General features: G+C 44.9%; 1 long non-coding RNA gene and 1 pseudogene across 1 annotated transcript; one reads left to right on the forward strand and one right to left on the reverse strand.

The window, feature by feature from the left end:
* Positions 1-1,695: 1,695 nt before the first annotated feature.
* Positions 1,696-6,859, reverse strand: LOC142446976 (uncharacterized). The gene is made up of 3 exons (XR_012784050.1): positions 6,723-6,859; positions 3,647-3,709; positions 1,696-3,195 (listed from the first exon to the last, which is right to left on the reverse strand). It is a non-coding gene; the product is annotated as an uncharacterized LOC142446976 (long non-coding RNA).
* A 4,875-nt stretch (positions 6,860-11,734) lies between these two features.
* LOC142444978 (dolichyl-diphosphooligosaccharide--protein glycosyltransferase subunit 1-like) lies at positions 11,735-20,427 on the forward strand (annotated as a pseudogene).

Here is a 20,427-nt window from a genome sequence, read left to right on the forward strand (position 1 = left end):
AGGAAGGGGGAAAATGAGGAGCTGATACCAAGGGCTCAAGTAGAAAGAAAATATTTTGAGAGTAATGATGGCAATAAATGTACAAATGTGCTTGACAAATGGATGGAGATATGGATTGTGATAAGAGTTGTATGAGCCTCAATAAAATGATATTTAAGTGAGGCATTGTCAATTTATCGTGATTTTCACCCAGTAGGTAGGAATAGTTAACATGCTAGATGGAGATGAGATTGAAGTTGTCAAGGATTTCATCTCATTTGATCCCCAAGAAATGCTCATGGAGGCAGAAGTCAAGAGATGAAAAGGCCCGCAAAAAAGCAAGAATGATACTTTGAAGACTAAGGTGCACCTGACTCAATCCTGATATTTTCAATAGTCTCCTAGGCATGTTAAAGTTGGACATTGAATAAAGACAGAAGGAGGAGAAGGAGGAGGAGGAGAATCAATGTACTTGAATTGTGGTTTTGGGGAGGAATATTGAAAGTACCATGCACTGCCCAAAGAGTAAACAAATCTGAGTGGGAAGAAGCACAGCCTGAGGGCTCCTTGGAGGCAAGGATGGGGCGGCTTTGTCTTCCATACTTTAGACATGTGATCAAGGAGAGCAGTCCTTGGAGAAGGTCATCATGCTTGGTGGAGCAGAGGGGCAGCCCAAAAGGGGAAGAACCTCAAGGAGATGGCTCGACACAATGGCTGCACGAATGAGCTCAACCTAGGATCAGTTGGGAGGATGACATAGACCAGGCAGCGTGTCCTTCTTTTGTGCAAAGGTTGCTATGGGTCGGAACCCACTCAATGGCCACAAACAACAACCATAGGTTGTCATACATACAAACTGTCAGGTGATACATGTGTGCTGTTTTAGCTGCTGCGTCTGCGGTACTTTGTGAGGACAGCAGTCGAAGCGAAGGTGGTGATTCTAAATGTGGTATTCCTTCCCCTTTGTGACGGTGTTTCTCGTAAATGCTGCCACCACTCCACCACCACAGCAAACACGCAGAGCCTTTCCCAACCTGCTGGACCCTGTAAGGGAGGAAGAAGCTTTTATAATCTTTCTTCTCAAGATGAGAGACTTGAAAGGGGGTGGGGGAGGGGGTGATTAAGGAAGCTGCCCAAGACCATACAGTCCCTGAGATACTCAATTAGAAATTTATTTCAGAATAGCCGATTGCAAAAACACATCTGTGTTCCTTTCACCAAACTACAGCTAGTTCCAGTTGGTGTTTACACATTCAGTGTGGAGGAGTCTCGGGGTTGCTTCTTGGTCTCTCTCTCTCTCTCTCTCTCTCTCTCTCTCTCTCTCTCTCTCTCTCTCTCTCTCTCCTAAAATTACTGTGAGGCAGTATTTCTAGCACCTCTGAGTCCCTTTTCAGTTGATGTCCTGTCTTGATGATATGTGCCACACCTCCGATGCTGGGTCAGCTGGAAATCACATTTGTGTCAGGCTGACTTCATCTTCGAGATGGAAAAGGCAAACAAGGAAGGAAACATTCTGAAGACTCACTCTAGCCCCCACCTTCTTCCTCCCCAGCACAGACAAGACAGCTTGGCTCCTCCTGGTTTGGGATGCTTGGGTGAACTTTGTAGCAATGTGAGGTTTTCTTTCTTTTGTTTTTTTAATTAAAAAAATCATTTTATTGGGGGCTCGTAGAATTCTTATCATAATCCATACAGCAATATGAGTTTTTACGAGTACAAATTTATTTAAAGAAGTTTAAAATCCCATTTCCTACCACCACCACCCCCAAAAGTTACTTTTAAGTTAAAATGACCTTGGAAGTAGCTTAAAAACCAAAAGTTAAACCCTTTGCCTTCAAATAGCTTCTATCTGATGGAGACCCTCCAGACTGGGGCGCCGCTGTCCCGTAGGCTCTCGGGGTCTGGTCGTCTGGGAGCAGCCAGCCTCCGCTTTGTCCCGGGGAGCACTTGTGTGCTCCTTCCTCTGATCTCTCTGTGAGCAGCCAAATGCTTAGCGACTGGGCCTCCAGGGCTCTTTGGAAGTCGTTTAAGTATTTTATGTCTAATTTTATACAAATGGATACATTAAATGCATAACAATTTCTTCATTTGTTCATTTAGCTAGTTAGTATTTTAAAAATTATCTTTGGTCTGATACCTTGTTATTAAAAAAAAAAGAAGAAAAAAGAGCTTAGTGCATTGTGCTTATTGTGTTATATTCATGTGGCTTTATTTGTCTGTAAGTCCCTAGACCTTTTTAGGCATTTCATCCATTTTACTAGTGGATGGAGCTGGATCCGTATCCTCCCTTTAATGTAATAAATCAGTTCCCTTTGGAACCATCTTAATTTTCTTTACTTTTCAAACATTAATGCAAATACCCACTGCTAACGTGCCTGAGAATACACCTAGCGCTGCTCCTTCACTTTGTGACCCTCTCATTCGCTAAGTGCTCCCAAGCCTGCTTTCCATCCAAATGACGACAGTGTTTGCTTTACCTCCAATGCCCATCCTTTGGGGCCGGGTTCCCTGCAGCAGCAGCGAACGGTAATCCGTGCAATGGCATCTTTAACTGTTGAGACGACTCTTCCTCTTTAAAGGAGCCCTGGCAGTAGACTAGCCAAGCGCTCAACTTCTGACGGAAAAGTCAGGCGTTTGAACCCGCGGGCAGCTCCGGAGGAGAGAGGTGTGGCTGACTGCTTCCGTTAAGATGTGCAGGATTGGACGCTCTGTGGAGCACTTGGGCTCGGCCCAGAGGGTCACAGCGAGTCCGAATCTCCTAGATGGCCATAGGCTTTTCAGCTCCAGAGCTTGGCATCCGCAGGGTTTTTGTCGTTACATAGATAGCAAAGATGTTCCGCCAACTGAATCCTCAGTTTTCAGCTACTTCTGACCCCGTTTTAGACCGTTTCACCTTAGGCTACAAAGGTTTCCGTAGTTTCTCTGTTACACAAAGTGACCAAATCAACAAACAAACGAACTCTCTGGCCTCGAGTCCATGCCAACCTACAGCGACCTTACCGGACAAGGTCGACATGCCCCTTGAGTTTCAGAGACGAAGCTTTGTGGGAGTAGACAGCCTCGTCTTCCCCGTCTGTGCAGCCTCTGAAGCTTCCCGACGGTTAACCTTGCTCTTAGCAGCCTATGATGTAATCACTGCACAACCAGGGCCTCTTCAAAAGTAAGAACACTGGTTTTTCTCTGCTACCTTTACAGGTACAGTGCTGCTTGAATCACCTGAAAATGAAACTCGTGATTAAATTTTATTTGTGTAGGATGTACCGAACTGCTCAGTCACAATGATATTTCATGATGATTTGAATTGAGTCACTTCTCACTTATTGTTCCGTGACACACTGCATTAGGTAAATCTATTGAACAAGACCTTTTTAGAGGATTGAACAGCATGAATGTTACTTTGAGGACTAGGGAGCACCTGACCCAAGCCATGGTATTTCCTTTTTCCGCAGCCATTCTATTAGCATATAGTTCACATATCATACGATTCAACAATTCAAAAATATCCAGAAGAGTTGTACAATCATCACTACAATCAGTTTTAGGACTTCTTTTCTTTCTTGTGCTCATCATTGTTAGCTCCCACTTCTCCCAACCTCCTGAGCTACCGTACCCCCAAGGAACCAAATGAATCATAAGGGAGATGATAAATTATAGAGTTTAACCTCACCGCAACCGCAGCAGTCCACAAATGCGTTCTTCATGTTAGCAAAAGCCATGGCGTTTAAAACCTCTTCATATGCATGCGAAAGTTGGACATTAAATAAGGGAGATCAAAGAAGAATCAATGCATTTGAATTATAGTAATGACAAAAAGTATTGAAAATACCCAAAATGACAAACAAATCTGTCTTGGGAGAAGTACTACGAGTTCTTCCAAATATTTAAAAAACATTTATTGAGCACCTATCATTCATACCGATTGTAAAAGGATTGTTCAACTGTGGAGTTAACATTATTTTTTAAACCATTTTATTGGGGACTCATACAGCTCTTATCATAATCCATATATACATCCATTGTGTCCAGCATATTTGTACATAGGTTGCCATCATCATTCTCAAAACATTTTCTTTCTACTTGAGCCCTTGGTATCACTCATTCCCCCTCATCCCATCACTCCCTCATGAATCCTTGATAATTTTTTTTAATGTCTTACACTGAACGATGTCTCCCTTCACCCACTTTTCTGTTGTCCGCCCCCCGGGAAGGGGCTTATATGTAGATCCTTGTGATCAGTTCCCTCTCTCCCCTCACCTTCCCCTTCCCCTTCTGGTATTGCTATTCTCATTATTGGTCTTGAAAGGGTTTATCTGCCCTGGATTCCCTGCATTTCCAGCTCTTATCTGTACATCGAGTTAATATTTTTTAAACATTTTATTAGGGGCTCATACAACTCTTATCACAATCCACACATATACATACATCAATTGTGTAAAGCACATCTGTACATTCTTTGCCCTCATTATTTTCAAAGCATTTGCTCTCCACTTAAACCCTTTGCATCAGGTCCTCTTTATTTTTCCCCCCTCCTTCCCCGCTCCCCCCTCCCTCATGAGCCCTTGATAATTTATAGATTATTATTTTGTCATATCTTGCCCTATCCGGCACCCCCCTTCACCCCCTTCTCTGTTGTCTGTCCCCCAGGGAGGAGGTCACATGTAGATCCTTGTAATCAGTTCCCTCGAGTTAATATTATTGAGAATAGCTATAAACGTATTTTCTCTTGGAGAACGTGAGAAAGAAAAGGACAAACTGTATTTGGTTATGCCCAGAAGGGGGAAGGCTAGCTGAGAGAGGGACAAGCCGCAGCAGTCTCTCTACTGCTGTTCCGTTGAGATGTGCAGTGGCAGGAGTCAGCAGGACCTCACAGATATTCGAGGCGGGGGGTGCACATGTCCCATAGCCCTCCAACCCAATTTGTCATCCTTCACTTTTCTTCTGAACCCTTTTCTAGGGTCCTCAGAATCCTCAGGAATTAGATCTGTGATCAGCCAACTTCCTGTCTTCCTCATAGCTCCAACTATACCTCTACCTCCGGCCTTGTGAAAACCCCACAGCCTTTCAAGGCTGTGTTCCCTCTCATCCCATGTATATCTCGGGACTAGGAGGCGTCCTCCTTGTTCCTACTGCTACTGCAAACCATGCCTCCCCCTTTTCCCGTTCCTCTCTTTAAAAACTGCACCTCTTTTGAACTCCTTGCCTGTAGGTGATATAAGTGCCTTACAGCCCCAACTCATCAGTCACACACTCTCCATCTTTCCTTGAAGGATTTGGTATATACTGTTGGTCTTCTTTTCTGTGGTAGTTACAGTATCTGGTGTAAATTTGGGACTTGAGAGGATTAGGAGCACGGGGTGGAGTCTACTCTGTCAATCGGGTTATAGCCAATGAGGCCACTGTGTGGGGCCTTCACCTGAGGGCTCTTCAAATTCCTGTATTTCCTCCTTGGAAGTGGGAGACACACACACTCTCTCCGTGCTCACTCCCTGAGATACGGTCTACTGACAAGACACATGGCACTACGCTGACAGACCCCGTGCCCTGGGAACTGGAGGAGCCACGTGGAGACCCCTGCAAGTGCTCGGTTGCCGCCATTGGATCTGCAAGACTTTGCACTCACCCACTGGTCAGTGATCTTCCTGCATTCGGTGCTGTTGCATGTGTTTTGTGAGTCTGAAGAGGACTCTAGAGATTGGTATCAGACATATAGGGTAATATAGAACTTATGGACTTGATGTGAACTGGGCTGGGATGTTTTCTCAATATTCAACTGCTCTTGTATATTAACCTCTTTCTTATACACATATGAGTATATACGAATTTGTTTCTCTAGTCTACACAGACAAACACACTTTCCTCCCCTACTTCAGCCATCTTCTCAGGTGCCATCAGCTTATGTATGAATGGACTATTGAGATCTCTGGTCTCTCCATTCCTTGCCTTTCTCATCTTCCTCAAACACCCTCTCCTTTAGCCATTCCCTAGACCAGTGATTCTCCACCTTCCTAATGCCGCGATCCTTTAATGCAGTTCCTCATGTTGTGGTGACCCCCCCAACCATAAAATTATTTTCATTGCTACTTCATAACTGTAATTTTGCTACTGTTATCAATCGGGTGACCCCTGTGAAAGGGTCATCTGACCCCCAAAGGGATCATCACTCACAGACCTTGTTACTGGTGCCTAGACCTTGTTACTGGTGCCCACTCCACCCTGCTCCCTGAGAACCAGCTGATCAAAACCAAAAACGGTAGGTCTTCATCCCTACCATTTTCCCCTATGACCCTTCACCTCTATACTCATATCCTTCCCAACCCGGTTTAAACAGTCACATCTTTATATTCATCCTCAACGTCTTTGTTCAACTCTGTCCCTCATGCTTAGAAAAACACCTCAGCAGACATGAAACCACGTGGCTAAACACTGCTCCCTAAATCAGATGATCCGATTTATTTTGCTTGCAGAAAACACATACACAAAGTACTGTCAACTCTGGTCCCATGAAACCCCCTTCTCAGAGCTCAAACTCGCCTCCTTTCATTCTGTGGAACACACCAACCCTATTCCTCCCTCCTGGCCCTTTGCACGTGCTTCCTCTACCTGGAATGTTTATCTGACAACTCTTGGCACCACATCCCAGCTGCACATCACCGCTCTTTCGCTCTCAGCCCCATATCTTGTTCAGACCTTCCTTGATTACCCCAGCTTCTCTGACTTCCTCGGGTAACTTTTTACCCCATCACCTGATGGCTCCTTCGTAATCCAGGACAGCCTGCCATCCTACTGTTGATTTGTGGAGCATCTGCCTCCGCAGGGAGGTGATGAGCGCCAGCAGGGCAGAGACACCATTCTCTTGGTCTTCACTGGGTCTCCAGCACCTATCATGATGCGTAGCAGAAAAGCACATAATCAGTACCTATTAAATGAATAAAGAGGTAAGTAATTGAGTTTTTAACTATTTGTTAATCCCATTGGTTATGCTCTTCAAAGAGATTATCTCATCCAGTCACATTAATCATCCAATGAGGTATAATTGCCACTGTTTTCATTGGCAGATGAGGAACCTGGGGCTCGGGAGAGTTGTTTGCTCTGAGTCATGTGGCTGGCGGGTATTGTCTGAGCTGATATTCTAGCCCAGGCTTGTCCAGCACGGGAGGTGATGTTCTTCATTGCCAAATCATAATGCTACACTGATTCTAGGTCACGGGCTCTGCCCATATTCTAACTGTCTATAGGCCAAGCAGCACACACTGGGAGGGGTACCTTATTTGGCCCTCTCTTCCACTCTCCTTGGAGATTAGAACCAATGTTACCAAGCCTGCCCTCAACTATGTGATTCTGAGACCCAAAGGCAACAGCTCTGCATGCACCTTAGCTTACCCATCAATGGCATATGCCCAGTACCAAATGTAATCCTAGGGATTTCCTTCGCGTGGTAAGAAAGGGACAGAAGCAATACTCAGGAAAGTCCACTAAATGTTTTGAAGCCAAACACGGCATGCCTCCAAGGTCTTATTGCTAGGGACATTTCCCACGGAACAGCAACAGCTGCCTGGGCAAGGGTGAGAGGAAGCCGCTTCAACCCCAGCAGGGCATCGCAGCCTGTGGGGAAAGCCTCTGCGTGGCTGTGACTGATATTTTCCCCTCCCTCCTCATGTTGAATCATCGCGCTTTTGTTCTGTTTGAATTAAGTAGTTTTCTATTTGGCTCATTTTCACAATAGACTGGGAGGAATTACCCCCAAGGGGATCATTTCCCTGGGCAGTCTAATCCCACTGAGATGGGTGTCACCCTGTCTGGAAGTTCTTAGGAATGTGAAGTTCTCCACTTGAGGTCAGTAGACTTGAGACGAAGAAGAGCAGTAACCATCATCAACACTAGCCCAGTCCCACCGTACCAGGTACCATTTTAAGTATTACAAACCCAGACAAAACCTGTTGCCATGAAGTCGATTGCAACTTATCGTGACTCTGTGAGCACAGATCCCACGGCTAGAAATATTTTTCTTAAAAACAAATCATTTTATTAGGGGCTCTTACAACTCTTATAACATTCCATACATCAATTGTATCCAGCATATTTGTACATATGTTGTCATCATCACTTTCTAAACCAGCGGTTCTCAACCTGTGGGTCTCAACCCCTTGGGGGTGGGGGGTGTTGAATGTTCCTTTCACAGGGGCCACCCAATTCATAACAGTAGCAAGAATACAGTTATGAAGTAGCAATGAAACCAATTTTATGGTTGGGGATCACCACAACACGAGGAACTGTATTAAAGGGTCGCGGCATGAGGATGGCTGAGAACCACTGCTTTAAACATTTCCTTTCTATTTGAGCCCTTGGTACGGCAAGGTGATAAATCTTATTGGGAAGTTCCAGGCAGCTTTTTCCCAAGGATCAGTTGGGGGTGCTGAACCAACAACCCTTCAGGTAGCAGTTCAAAGCCTCCCAGTCCCATCAAAGTACCTTAATAAGGATGGGGGCACTGGAAGAGACTAGGATTGCCAAGGAGACAGTATGTGGCATTGACCCCGAGGGTGGGGAATGAAGAAGGCCAAGTGTGTGACCAACAGGTCTTCTGGACACAAGAGAAATAGAGCTCATAACTGTCAACAAGTAGAGGGCCTCCAGGGACAGGGCTTCCGGTTATGAATGTACAAGCCTTCAGAGCAAAGACAGGGGTTTAAGGGCCCAAATCATTGAGTCACCTATTTCCAAAAGGATGAACATCCCTATAGATTCCATCTGAACCAGACTGGGACAGTGTTTTCAGGGTCTCTTTTTCCGTCTGTCTCTGTTGGTGTCTGTCTCATTCTCTCTTTTTCTCTCTGTGTGCATGCTCACGTGCGCGCACACACACACTCCTAGAAATGCCTTGGAATGTTTTGCTTCCATGTCTAATTAAATTCATTTACTATGAGTCAGACTTACTTGGATTCTTGAAATACCTTTCTATCTCCTTCACCACTCCCCCTCCCCCACCCCATTTCCTATCTTCAAATCTTTTCCCCCCTGGTTTTTCAGATGTAATGACAACACGAGACAGTGAGAACCTGGCCCTGCACAACAGTAAGCATATTGGGTGGTGGGAAAGAAGAGAAGTTGTGATTATCTCTTGGCCACCCACCTGATGGTCAGGTTCATAACTTTTAGTGTTTTCTTTAAGTCTCAGCAACTAGGAATCCAAAAGTGTGGCAGAAAGGAAAGATAGGAAGAAAACCACAGAGGTTTTTCAAGAATTATCATGAGTCTGACTCCTAGTTCAGGTTCTCAGAACTCTTCAGTCATGAAAAGAGGCAGGCTCAGGTTTCCTCTCTTGCATTGAGAGCCTCACTCTTGAACCTGCAGAGCTGTAGCTCAAACCAAACCCAACCCACCACCATAGGGTTGATTCCAACTCAGAGCCGCCAGGTAGGTTTCTGATGCTGTGCATCTTTATAGAAGCAGATGGCCTCATTGTTCTCCCGCGGAGAGGCTGATGGGTTTGAACCACAGGCCTTGTGGTTAGAAGTATAACACTTACCCAACAGCTCCACCAGACCTCCTTAGCCATATAGAGAGGGAGTCACCATGGCATCAGACCTTAAAGAATTTCCCTAGTTTTCCATTGCTAAATTACTAACAATCCTTCCCACTTGGTTCTTTGGAATGCATTGTTTATTAACTCACTCCACATCATCAGTTTGCACTCTTAGGGATGCTATCAAGCCGCCCCTTTGAGGTTTTGAGGCTGTCAGGAGCAGAAAGCCTCATCTTTCTCCTGCAGAGTCACTTGTGGGTTGTAACAGTTGACTTTGAAGTTAGCAGCATGTGACCCAGTGTCCCTCCAGAGTCCCTTTGTCTATTCAACAGAGGGTTACATTTTTTTCTAGGGTTCGGCTCCTGAATTCTTGCTCCAGAATTTGTTTTCTGTGGTAAAAGACTTTGAAGCATTTCAAAATTGGTTTGGGAAGGAGATGGCTGATGCTTGTAAAGATGCAAATGCTTTCTGCATAACTCCTTAGCCAGCACCAGAAACCTTATCTGCTAATCGGTAACCAAAGTGAGTCTCCATTCCGTGGCCCTCTGAGGTCATGTGTAGTCCCCCCCAAGAAAAGTCACACATGGAAAAATTTCACAGTCAAGTATTCATTCTCTAATTCATGCATCAAATCATGATTGAGTGTGTACTGTGTCTGACATTATGTTAGAAGCAGATCAGCAAACTTAAGCGGCCGTCTCTGGTTTCTGGCTGGTTGTTATTTTATGTCTGGGTTCCTAGGTGATTTGGAGTTGGCTGCAAGCATCATTTGAAAGAAATACCAGCTGGACTACACCATCCTCACAACACTATACATGTTGATGCCCACCCTTGCAAACCACTGAGTCAATCCAATTCTTTGAGAGTCTTCTATTTTGCTGAGCCTCTGCTTGATCTAGCATGATGCCGTTGGTGGAAGCATTGAAGTCCAAAAGGCATCTAGAGACATTTGAAATCATAATCTTCCCCCTCCACCTGTCTCCAATCGGTCCCGTCCTCAGCTCGAAAAGTAGCATAATCAGGGGGAAAGTGATTCTTCCCCAGCCTGCATTGCCCTACTTGCCCTTGTTAACACCTGTGCTTTTCCAACACAATTCCCAAGAACATAAACAGGGTTTGAAGTTCCTGGGCTTCAGAAATTGTGTTGCAGCAAGCCAAGAGCCGGACCAGTGCTCGGGTCTGCTTTGCAGAATCAAAAGCCAGGTCTACTAGATCGACTTCTTCTGATTTTTAAGCCTTTGTCTCCTTTGACTTCCATGGTGTAGCATTTTGGGATCAACAGGATGACAACAAACACTTTCAAAATTGAATGAGTGACGCTAACTGAGGTTTAAAAATGTCTATGCGGCCGGGGTGGATTTGGGTAACAACTTGATTGACGCTCCATTGGTGCCTTTGCAGCACTTTTCAAGTATGGCGATGTCTCCTTTGAGAAAAAGCAAGCAAACAAAACAACTCACTCCAATTTTTGACGTCTCTTAATGGGACTCAACATGTTTCCTTAGCGCCGTTCAGGTGTATGCACCTGACTGTAATGACCTGAAACTGGACGCGCTCGCATCGTACTGGGGTGGTAGAGTCACTTCACAGAATGACTGACTCGCTTAGTACAATCTTCCTTTACCAAAGCTTTTCCAAAGACTACTTGGGAAGGAGGAAGTTCCCCAAAGTACTCAACCAGGTGGGATGATTTTAATTTAAGCACGCTTTGTGGATGTGTTCTGTGCAAAGGACTTGTCGGATCAAGCAGATAGGCAGGCCCACCTTATTTTTAGCGTTCTTATCCCGTTTCAAATGAAATACAAAGGATGGGTCGGCATCTGGTTGGCATTCAATGCCTGGCATCGATCCCACGGAAACTAAACTTTTTCTTACTTTAGAGGGATTGTTACTTCTTTTGCCAACCCTCTCAGATACCCGACTCTTTCCTCAGACTTGAACTCTTCCTGGCATTCATGTAAAACAATGGCAAAAATGTTTGCAGTTGAGCGAATGGTATGAGAAGGAGTCATCACTGTTGGGAATCGTGTCTTCTAGTTTAGCAAGAATTCCTCCTTTGGAATGAGGGCTGGTGTGAGTCACCGAGCAGTGTTCTTAGTGACCCTGCTTCCCATGTTAGGTTATCTTCAGGGAAAAATTAGCCAATGATAGTAAGAGTGGGGTGGGGAGGGGCCAGATAGGGCTTAAGACAATCGGAAAATGACCTTTAAAGCCAATGGGATCGCTTCAGAAATGTGCAGGTGGCCCTTTCTGGCCAATCAGAATGAAGTCTGGACGTTTGCTAGACCAGCTGAATAAGATCAGCTCTCTCTCTCTGAAGATGGATTTAAGCCTCAGGAAACTTGAGTCAGTAGTTTCTGGGGGTTGCTTAAAAGGGAAGTCAATGCCGAAGGAAAGTCGCATGGTGGTGACCCTCGTGGATCATCTGAGCCCTGGACCCAGCCGTTCCTAAAGCTAAACCTGTTCCCAGGACTTTTGCGTGAATTTCCCTTCTTTTTCAATTCAAGCTTAGATTGACTTTTTGTCACTTGTGAATGAATGGTTTGCCTCCTCTCCATCTGCTCTTTACATCAGTTACTCTATGGGTTTTCTAATGAAGCCTGGTGGCAGAGTGGATAGAGCACTCAGCTGTTAACCAAAAGGTATCTGTTTTATCTATCTATTTATCTCCATCCCAATGACCCTGGCTTAATTCACATTGTGTAGACCTCTTGCTCAGATGTGCAAATTCTTAGTGTGCTTCCCAGGCTCCAGTCAGACCACCTCCATGGACTCACCGTTACCTACTAAGTAAAGTTCAAGTTCTTTAGCTTGATGCCCCATCACCCTACCATGTAGCTGTAATCTCTACCTTTCCAACTTTATTTTCTGCTAAGTCTCTCTTACAATTATGCATTCCGGTTGAGTAGGCAAGACATTGGGACAACTTTGATGTTGAGCCAAGGTCAACTTGCTATTTCCATGTCCAGTCTTCCAACTCCCAGCCCAAAGGATGTCTTGTCCTTGATGCTTTCCCTAAGCCCACTAGAGCCCTGGTGGTGTAATGGGTTAACCATACGATTGGCAGTTCAAACTACCTACCAGCCACTCTGAGAGACAAAAAAGAATCTGCCTGGCCCCATAAAAATTTACAGTCTCTGAAATCCTAAGAAATGTTACACTCTCTCTTTTAGAATCACTTTGAGTCAGAATCAACCTGATGGCAGTCTGTTAATGGTACTCCACAGCAGGAAATCATGTGTCCATCCTCTGAATTACTTAGGACTACCTTCTACTTCCTCATATCTTTTCACATTTATGATAGCTATTTATGGATTTTTTTTAAGATTTGAAGGGAATACTTTGGAAATTCAATGGGCCCATAGCTAGCTCAAAAAGTCCCACAGAACGGAGAGCCAAACCTTAAATTCTGCTAATGGTGAAACTCCCACCATAGGCTGACTTTCTGGGGGACCTTCAGCTATTGGCTGGTTCTCTGTAGTGTACCTCCTCTTCTCAGGTCACTCCAGACTTCAGGCTGTGCCCTTGTCTCAGACCCCAGACCCAAGAGTCTATCCAGTCAATGCGAGGGACCGTATGAATATGTTATCTTTCTCCTAGTGTTGTTCACTATTGTCTCTGTGGATGTATTTATCTAGTCTGCTCTCTAGAATCCTATCCTACCAAATAGCCTCTCTTCTTCAGACAGAATCTGTTTCTGATTCACATTGGTATGTACACATTGGTATGCACATTCCCCTACTGCCATGGTAATAGTAGTTGTATGTTTATGGAATTGGGGAAAATAATTGTTTGAGAAAGAATGTTTGAAGGATTTGTAGCAAACTTGCTGTTTAAAGGAATATAAAATGTGATGGGGACATCAAAAAGTTTGTGGAAAATAAAATGAAAAGGTAATGGAATTATCCCCAAACTTTTTGATACTCCCACTTATTTATAAATAGACTAATTATTAGTTGTTGTTGTTATTGTTAGGTGCCATCTAATGGGCTCCAATTCATAGCCCTGCCCTTACAATTATTGTTACGTTTGATCCCGGGGCTCCAGACACTGTGTCAATCCATCTCCTTGAGGGCCTTTCTCTTTTGTTGCTGAACTTCTACTTTAACAGCAGGAACCCTGGTGGTGTAGTGGATTAACCACCAGTCACTTTCTACTTCCATAAGTGGTTTGAGTCTCAGAAACCCCAAGGGACGGTTCTGCCCAGTCCTGTAGAGTCACTGTGATTCATTAGCTCAAAGGCAGTGAGTTTCGTTTTTGGTGTTCCACTTTGCCAAGCATGATGCCTTTTTCCAGGGACTGGTCTCAGATTGGTCTCTCCTGACAACATGGTCAAAGTCAAGTCCTGCCATCTTCACTTCTAAGAGCATTCTGGCTGCCCTTCTCCCAAGACAGATTGTTCTTCTGGCAGGCCGTGATACTGGCAATATTTTTCACCAACACCACGATTCAAATGCATCTCTCCTTCTCCAGGATTCTTTATTCTTTGTCCAGCTTTAATATGCATATGAGGTGATCAAAACTACCACAGTCTGAATCAGGCATACCTTGATCCTCAAAATAGCATCTTTGCTTTTTAACTTCAATAAGGTCTTGGACAGTAGATTTACCTAATACAATGTATCCTTTGATTTCTTGACTGCTCCTTATATGAGCATTGAATGTGGATCCAAGCAAGATAAAATATTTGACCACTCGATCTTTTTTTCAATTTCAATGATGTTATCTATTGGTCCAGTTATGAAGATGGGCTGTAATCCATACTGAAAGTTGCAGTCCTTGACCTTCCTTCCTCAGCACGTGCTTCATGGCCTCCTCACTTTCAGGAAACATGGTGTGTCACCTGGACACCCAAGGTAGTTCATGAGCTTTTCTTTGATGCACCTTTATTCTTCACGTAGTCCAGCAACTTCAATTGAATAAGCATGATGAAAAGCTACAACCCTGACACACTCCTTGCCTGCTTTTAGACACTGGAGTAAGCCCTTGTTCTGTTCCAGTGACTGCCTCTTAATCCACGTTTAGGTTCCACATGAACACAATGAAGTGTTTTGGAATTCCCATTTGTATTAGTCTGGGTAGACTAGAGAAACAAATCTAGAGACACTCATATGTGTAAGAGAGAACTTTCTATCAAATAGCAATTGTACATAAAGAAAACATCCAGATCAAGTCCCTAAGTCCAATATTAGGCTATATGTCAATACTAGTCCATAAATTCCTTTTTAAACTCATGAAGCCAGGTAATGATGCTGAATGCAGGAAGATCACAGGCAAGCGGGTGGAAAGTCTTGTGGATCTAGTGGTGGTGGAAGCATCTCAGCACTGGTGTGGGTCTCCATGTGGTTCCTCCAACTCCATGGCTCTGGCTGCATCAGTGAAGCTCCATGTGGCTTGTCAGCAGGAAGATGAACCAGAGAGTCTGTCTTTCTCTGACCTCCAGTGAGCTATTTATTTCCGTGGCACTTCCAAATGAGGTCATCAAGCTGTGACCTAATTGACAGGCTAGACTCCATCCCTTTGCATGTTGACACCAGATTATGTAACTACCACACCTTTCCTCTCAGTGTCATACATATTTGCTATAATCTGCACAGTAGAATGCCTTTGCATGCTAAATAGTCTATTGTAATTATTGAAACATAAGCACTCTTGGAATTCTCGAGGATGTTTAGAAAATGATTTTCTTAAGTAATCAATTTTACGATTTGCTGCAATTTTGCACTTAATTTACTAGCATAAAAGTAAATTTATATAAATATTTGGGAAATCCTTAAAAATTTTTAATTACCACCACTGATGATCATCAAGCATCACGTATGATGATTGTAACTGAAAAAGTATCTCATGACTCAAAGTTCCTTCAGTCATGTTACTAGTAGCATGTATTAAATAGTGTGTTATGGCTTATAAAATCTTTCCACAGGCATTGCTTCATTCTTGTTTTACAATCCAGGATCAGAAGAGCAGGAATGGTCTCTTTCACCGGTAAGGAAAAGGTAACATCCAAGAAAGGCTGAGAAACTGGGAAACTATTGAGACTCAGCAGATGACAGATACAGACTAAGACGCATGACTCCTGACCTCCCAGTCCAGAAATCTTCTCATTATCCTATACTACTGTGTTAGTCACATCTTTCAGTCTAATTGCTATATTAAAATGCAGGGGTGGAGTCTAGCCTGGCAATCAGATCCCAGTCGGATCGCACCTTCTTGTAGGGTGGCCTTCTCATACGAAGGGGCCTGGGAACCTTTCTCTCTCTCTCTGCTTTTCCCTTCCTTCCTGTTGGGTGAGACACACTGGGACTCCACGAGCCCTGCAATACAGCCATGCCACAGGGTCCACGCAGCTCGGCACCCCCTGCCTGTGATCCTCCTGCATTCTGCATCACCTTCTGTGGCTGTGTGAGTCTGAAGAGGGACTTTTGAATGAGTGTTGGACTTAGGCACTTGAGTTGAACTGGACTGGGATGTTTTATTGATGCACAATGACGCCTTTGTTCTTATACATGAGCACACGTGTGTCTGGATTTGTTTCTCTAGTCAACCGGGCCTCACAAAACTACTGACCCTAACTTCATTCCCTTGCCAACGACTAATTTACCCAAGGATTCAGGAGCTCTGCTTTTAGTCAAAGGGCAGTGTTTTGTGTGTGTGTGTGTGTGTGTGTGTGTGTGTGTGTGTGTGTGTGTGTGATCACTATGAGTGGGCATCAATTTAATGGCAGAAGTTTTTCTCTCGTTTTTGGTTTTGATTTGCTTCCCTGTATATTAGACTGACTTCATAGATAATTTGTGGCCATTGTAATATAAGAAGAGGTCTGGGTAATGCGTATATTTTGGTTCCTAAGAAGGAAGTTCAGGAAGAGAAGCCCCTGCCCTTGACTTTTCCTTACATGTACTTATTTACTTATTATTTCTCCTTCCAGCGTAGCACAAGTTAGAGGGTGGATCCAAAACAGAAGAGGACAGAGCCAAGAAGAGCAGAGTATCACTCACCTAGATCTTGGCCCTACCCTTGATCTTGGTCTGTGAGGTCATCGATTTCCTTTACGTTGAAGCCATGTTGCGTCCATTGCTTGCATCTGAAAACACTGCAACAGAAATAACCTGGAACACCTTATGATATCGGGGTTTAGGGTTGGAGAGACCTGGATTTTAATCTTCTCATCAAACTAGGAATGCTACATAAGTATTTGGAAGCTTGGTTTCCTAACCACTAAAAATGACAGTTAATTTGGGAAAAGAGAGACACATGTTTCTATTTATCAAGGTTTTCTGGGTTTTGTTTGTCAAATGTAGTAAGTAATGAGAATCTGCTGGAATGCCGTAAATAATAAAGGATCCTTTCTGCTGCAATAGATCCCAACTGTACCGATGCCATAAACAATGTCTTCATGATCTTCTGTGACGACTAAAAAATGACAAGCAAGAAACTACGTTTTAGATGAAAACTTTCCCCAAAACAATTGTATTAGCTCACTCATCCTTTGCCCTCCTGTCAAGCAAGTGTTGCAATGTCTACAAAGGTTAGTCAAAGAATACCCACCGCCCTCTGCATGCACCTCACGTCCTGGAGCGTTGGCATCACTGGGCAGGGGATGAAAGAACGGATAATAAAATGAGTGATTGGAGCTGGGACGAGGGGGCTGCTACCAAGACTGGATTTGCCTTGCAATCAGCAACCAACCCTTCAAGCAATCGTCTAAGAAATCAGACTTGCCACTTATTTGTTTTTCATTTCTCCTCAGAAAAGGTTTTAAGGATTTAATGGTCCAGCTTTATGGCATTGTTAAAGAAGAAGAAGGTACGGCCATCTCTTGCATCCTTGCCCTGTTCTGGAATAGAATGTAGGTCTTGCCTGAGAGCAGCAGCGCAGTGGCAGGCGGCAGGTCACAGAGCTCGGCTGGGTCCTGGTGATGGAGGCTTCCGCCCTCGCTCCCCACTAGCCCCCTACTGCTCCGGGCTGGGGTCCCTGCGCTGGCCAGCAGCTCCCCGGAAGCACTGCAGATGATCCACGAGGACATGCAGCATACCCCCTGGCCAAGGGCCCCCGAGAAGTGGTCTTGGTGCAGCAGGCAGTGGCTCCACAGCCCTGCCCAGTCAGTCCTGCAGGTCTGGAGGCCAGAGCTGTGCACCTGGGCATGCAAGGGAAGGGAGGGGATGAGAAAGAAAGCCACCTGGCAGTAAGGGATACCAACAGCCAGGTATTTCACACTTAAAGGCAGCAGTGGGAGGCTCTTCGTGGTCAAGCTCCCGTTTGGTCTTGCTCCAGGGCTAAGATTGCAATTCTTTCTTTCTTTTTTTTCCTTCCAATCATTTAATTGGGGCTCTTACAACTCCTCACAATCCATCCATCCGTCCATTGTGTCAAGCACATTTGTACATTTGTTGCCATCCTCATTCTCAAAATATTTGCTTTCTACTGCAGCCCTTGGTATCAGCTCCTCATGTTTACCCTCCTTCCCCCACCTCCCTCATGAACCCTTGATAATTTATAAATTATTATTGTTTTGTCATGTCTTACACTGTCCAACATCTCCCTTTGCCCACTTTTCTGTTGTCCGTCCCCCAGGAAGGGGCTTATATGTAGATCCTTGTAATCGGTTCCCCCTTTCGACCCCACCTTCCCTCTATACCCCCCACCTCAGTATGGCCACTCTCACCACTGGTCTTGAGGGGTTCATCTGTCCTAGATTCCTTGTGTTTCCAGTTCCTAACTGTACCAGTGTACATCCTCTGGTCTATCCAGATTTGTAAGGTAGAATTAGGATCATGATAGTGTTGGGGCGGGGGAAGCATTTAAGAACTAGAGGTAAGTTGTATGTTTCATTGGTGCTATACTGCACCCTGACTGGCTCACCTCCTCCCTATGACTCTCAAAGGGATGTCCAGTTGCCTACAGATGGGTTTTCGGTATCTATTCTGCACTCCCCTTTATTCACAATGATATGATTCTTTGTTCTTTGATGTCTGATAACTGATCCCATTGACACCTCATTATCACGCAGGCTGGTGTGTTTTCTTCCATGTGGGCTTTGTTGCTTCTCAGCTAGATGGCTGCTTGTTTATCTTCAAGTCTTTAAGACCTTAGATGCTATATCTTTTGATAGTGGGCCCCATCAGCTTTCTTCACTACATTTGCTTATGTACCCATTTGTCATCAGTGATCCTGTTGGGAAGGTGGGCATCAAGGAATGCCAGGTTAAAAGAACAAAATATTCTTGCATTAAGGAAGTGCTTGAGTGGAGGCCCAATGTCCACCTGCATCCTTAATACTAAACCTATAAATATATGCACATAGATCTATTTCCCCATCATCATATATAAACATTCTTATGGAATCTGTCTACACCCCTCTCCTTCAGCCATAGTCAACACAGATCCCCTGATCAGAGGAACAATTTGTAGAGTTGGAGGGAAACCATTATTTTTACTCTCCCTAGCCTACAAAGATACAAACTATGGGTGTGAACTTGCCTCCTGAAATATTGAAAGTTACACCAAGCTGGGGCAGCCCACATGCTCAGAAAACCTCCTGGATTGGGGGCCTTTGAGAGCCTGTCTATAGCCAGGAGGCTTTTAAAGTACACTTCAGAACAGCAGCCCACTCCTGACTTTCACCAGCATGGTCCGCATCGCTGAGGTCTCTCACTGGGTAATATTGCTGTGGAAGCCAATGTGGTCTGGAAGCACATGGGTGCTGTGCTCAAGAGGCCTTTTTGGTGCAATGATTACCCTCCATTGTCCTTTTAAAACAAGACCTCTGCTGCTGCCGGGATGTTTATCACCGGGACGAGATTTGTGCTATTTCTACCAGTCACCTCCTTATTTTGAACGAGTCTGAGGAGATGGAAATCTAGCCTTAGTTCCCGCCTTTTGGTGAATGGAAAACCCATTACATTGTGGGCTACAATCTTCTGGGCAGGAGGACCTTTATAATTTTGGTGGCCACTGAAGATGAGGTTTGTGGACCATGTATTTGAAGAAGAAGTGGTAGAACCTCTAACTGTGAAGATTATTTTGCCTGAAGGGGCCCAGAACCTCCAAGCTGATCATCCCTATGAGGTCAGCCGGCCCCAGATGAGCTGCACCACACCTGTCTGGACACTTTTGTTGGACCATCCTGTGATTGCTGCATACAAGAAAATTTGGTCGAACACCTTCGGGACACTGGGGTCCACTGTTCATTCCAAAAGGTCCTCCTGCGACAGTAGCCCCTGTTGGTGGCTGCTTTCTGCATCTTGTTCTTCACTCTGAGGCTGGACTTCATCACAAAGGATCTAGCTACTGAAGCCAGGATGCAAGGAGCTTGCATTACAGAACAGGTCCTGGCCCTGGTGAAGGAGAGAGAGGTCTCTACTGTCACATGATGAAGTCGTTAATAGGTGCAAGCAATCTCGGGATGTCTCCATCCCCAACAGATGTCAGAAGAGCCTGGAGACTGAGCAGAAAGGATAGACCGGTGAAATTGTGCAGCTGCAGTCCAGGCTCAAGGCAGAGGCTCTGACCAGGTACAACAAAGCGAGTGAAGGTCAGAGGCTGGATGCCCAGGTCAGGGCACTGGTGCTGATGTAGCGATGGAAGCTAAGCGGTTGGTGGCAGGCGAGTTCAAGAAAGACATGTGCATTGAGAATGAGAAGCTCTGCTCGGGAAACGGCAGGAGTTGGTCACCAAGGTAGGAGTTGGTCACCAAGGTCAACCACATCCCGGATGCTCAGCAGTCTCTGCCCATCATGCCCAGGGTGGGCCAGGGTGCCTGCACTTGTAGATGGCAGGCGGAATGGGATGGGAAGGTTGGCCTCTGTATTTTCCAGAGGTCTTCAAGGAGGAGAGGCTGGGCCCTGCTTCATACAGTACAAGAAGCTTCGTTCTTGTCTCTAAATCTACACTACCGCCGCCCCACCCCCACCCCGCTTTTTAAAG

The sequence above is a fragment of the Tenrec ecaudatus genome, chromosome 4, assembly GCF_050624435.1.
Source record: "Tenrec ecaudatus isolate mTenEca1 chromosome 4, mTenEca1.hap1, whole genome shotgun sequence".
NCBI lineage: Eukaryota > Metazoa > Chordata > Mammalia > Afrosoricida > Tenrecidae > Tenrec > Tenrec ecaudatus.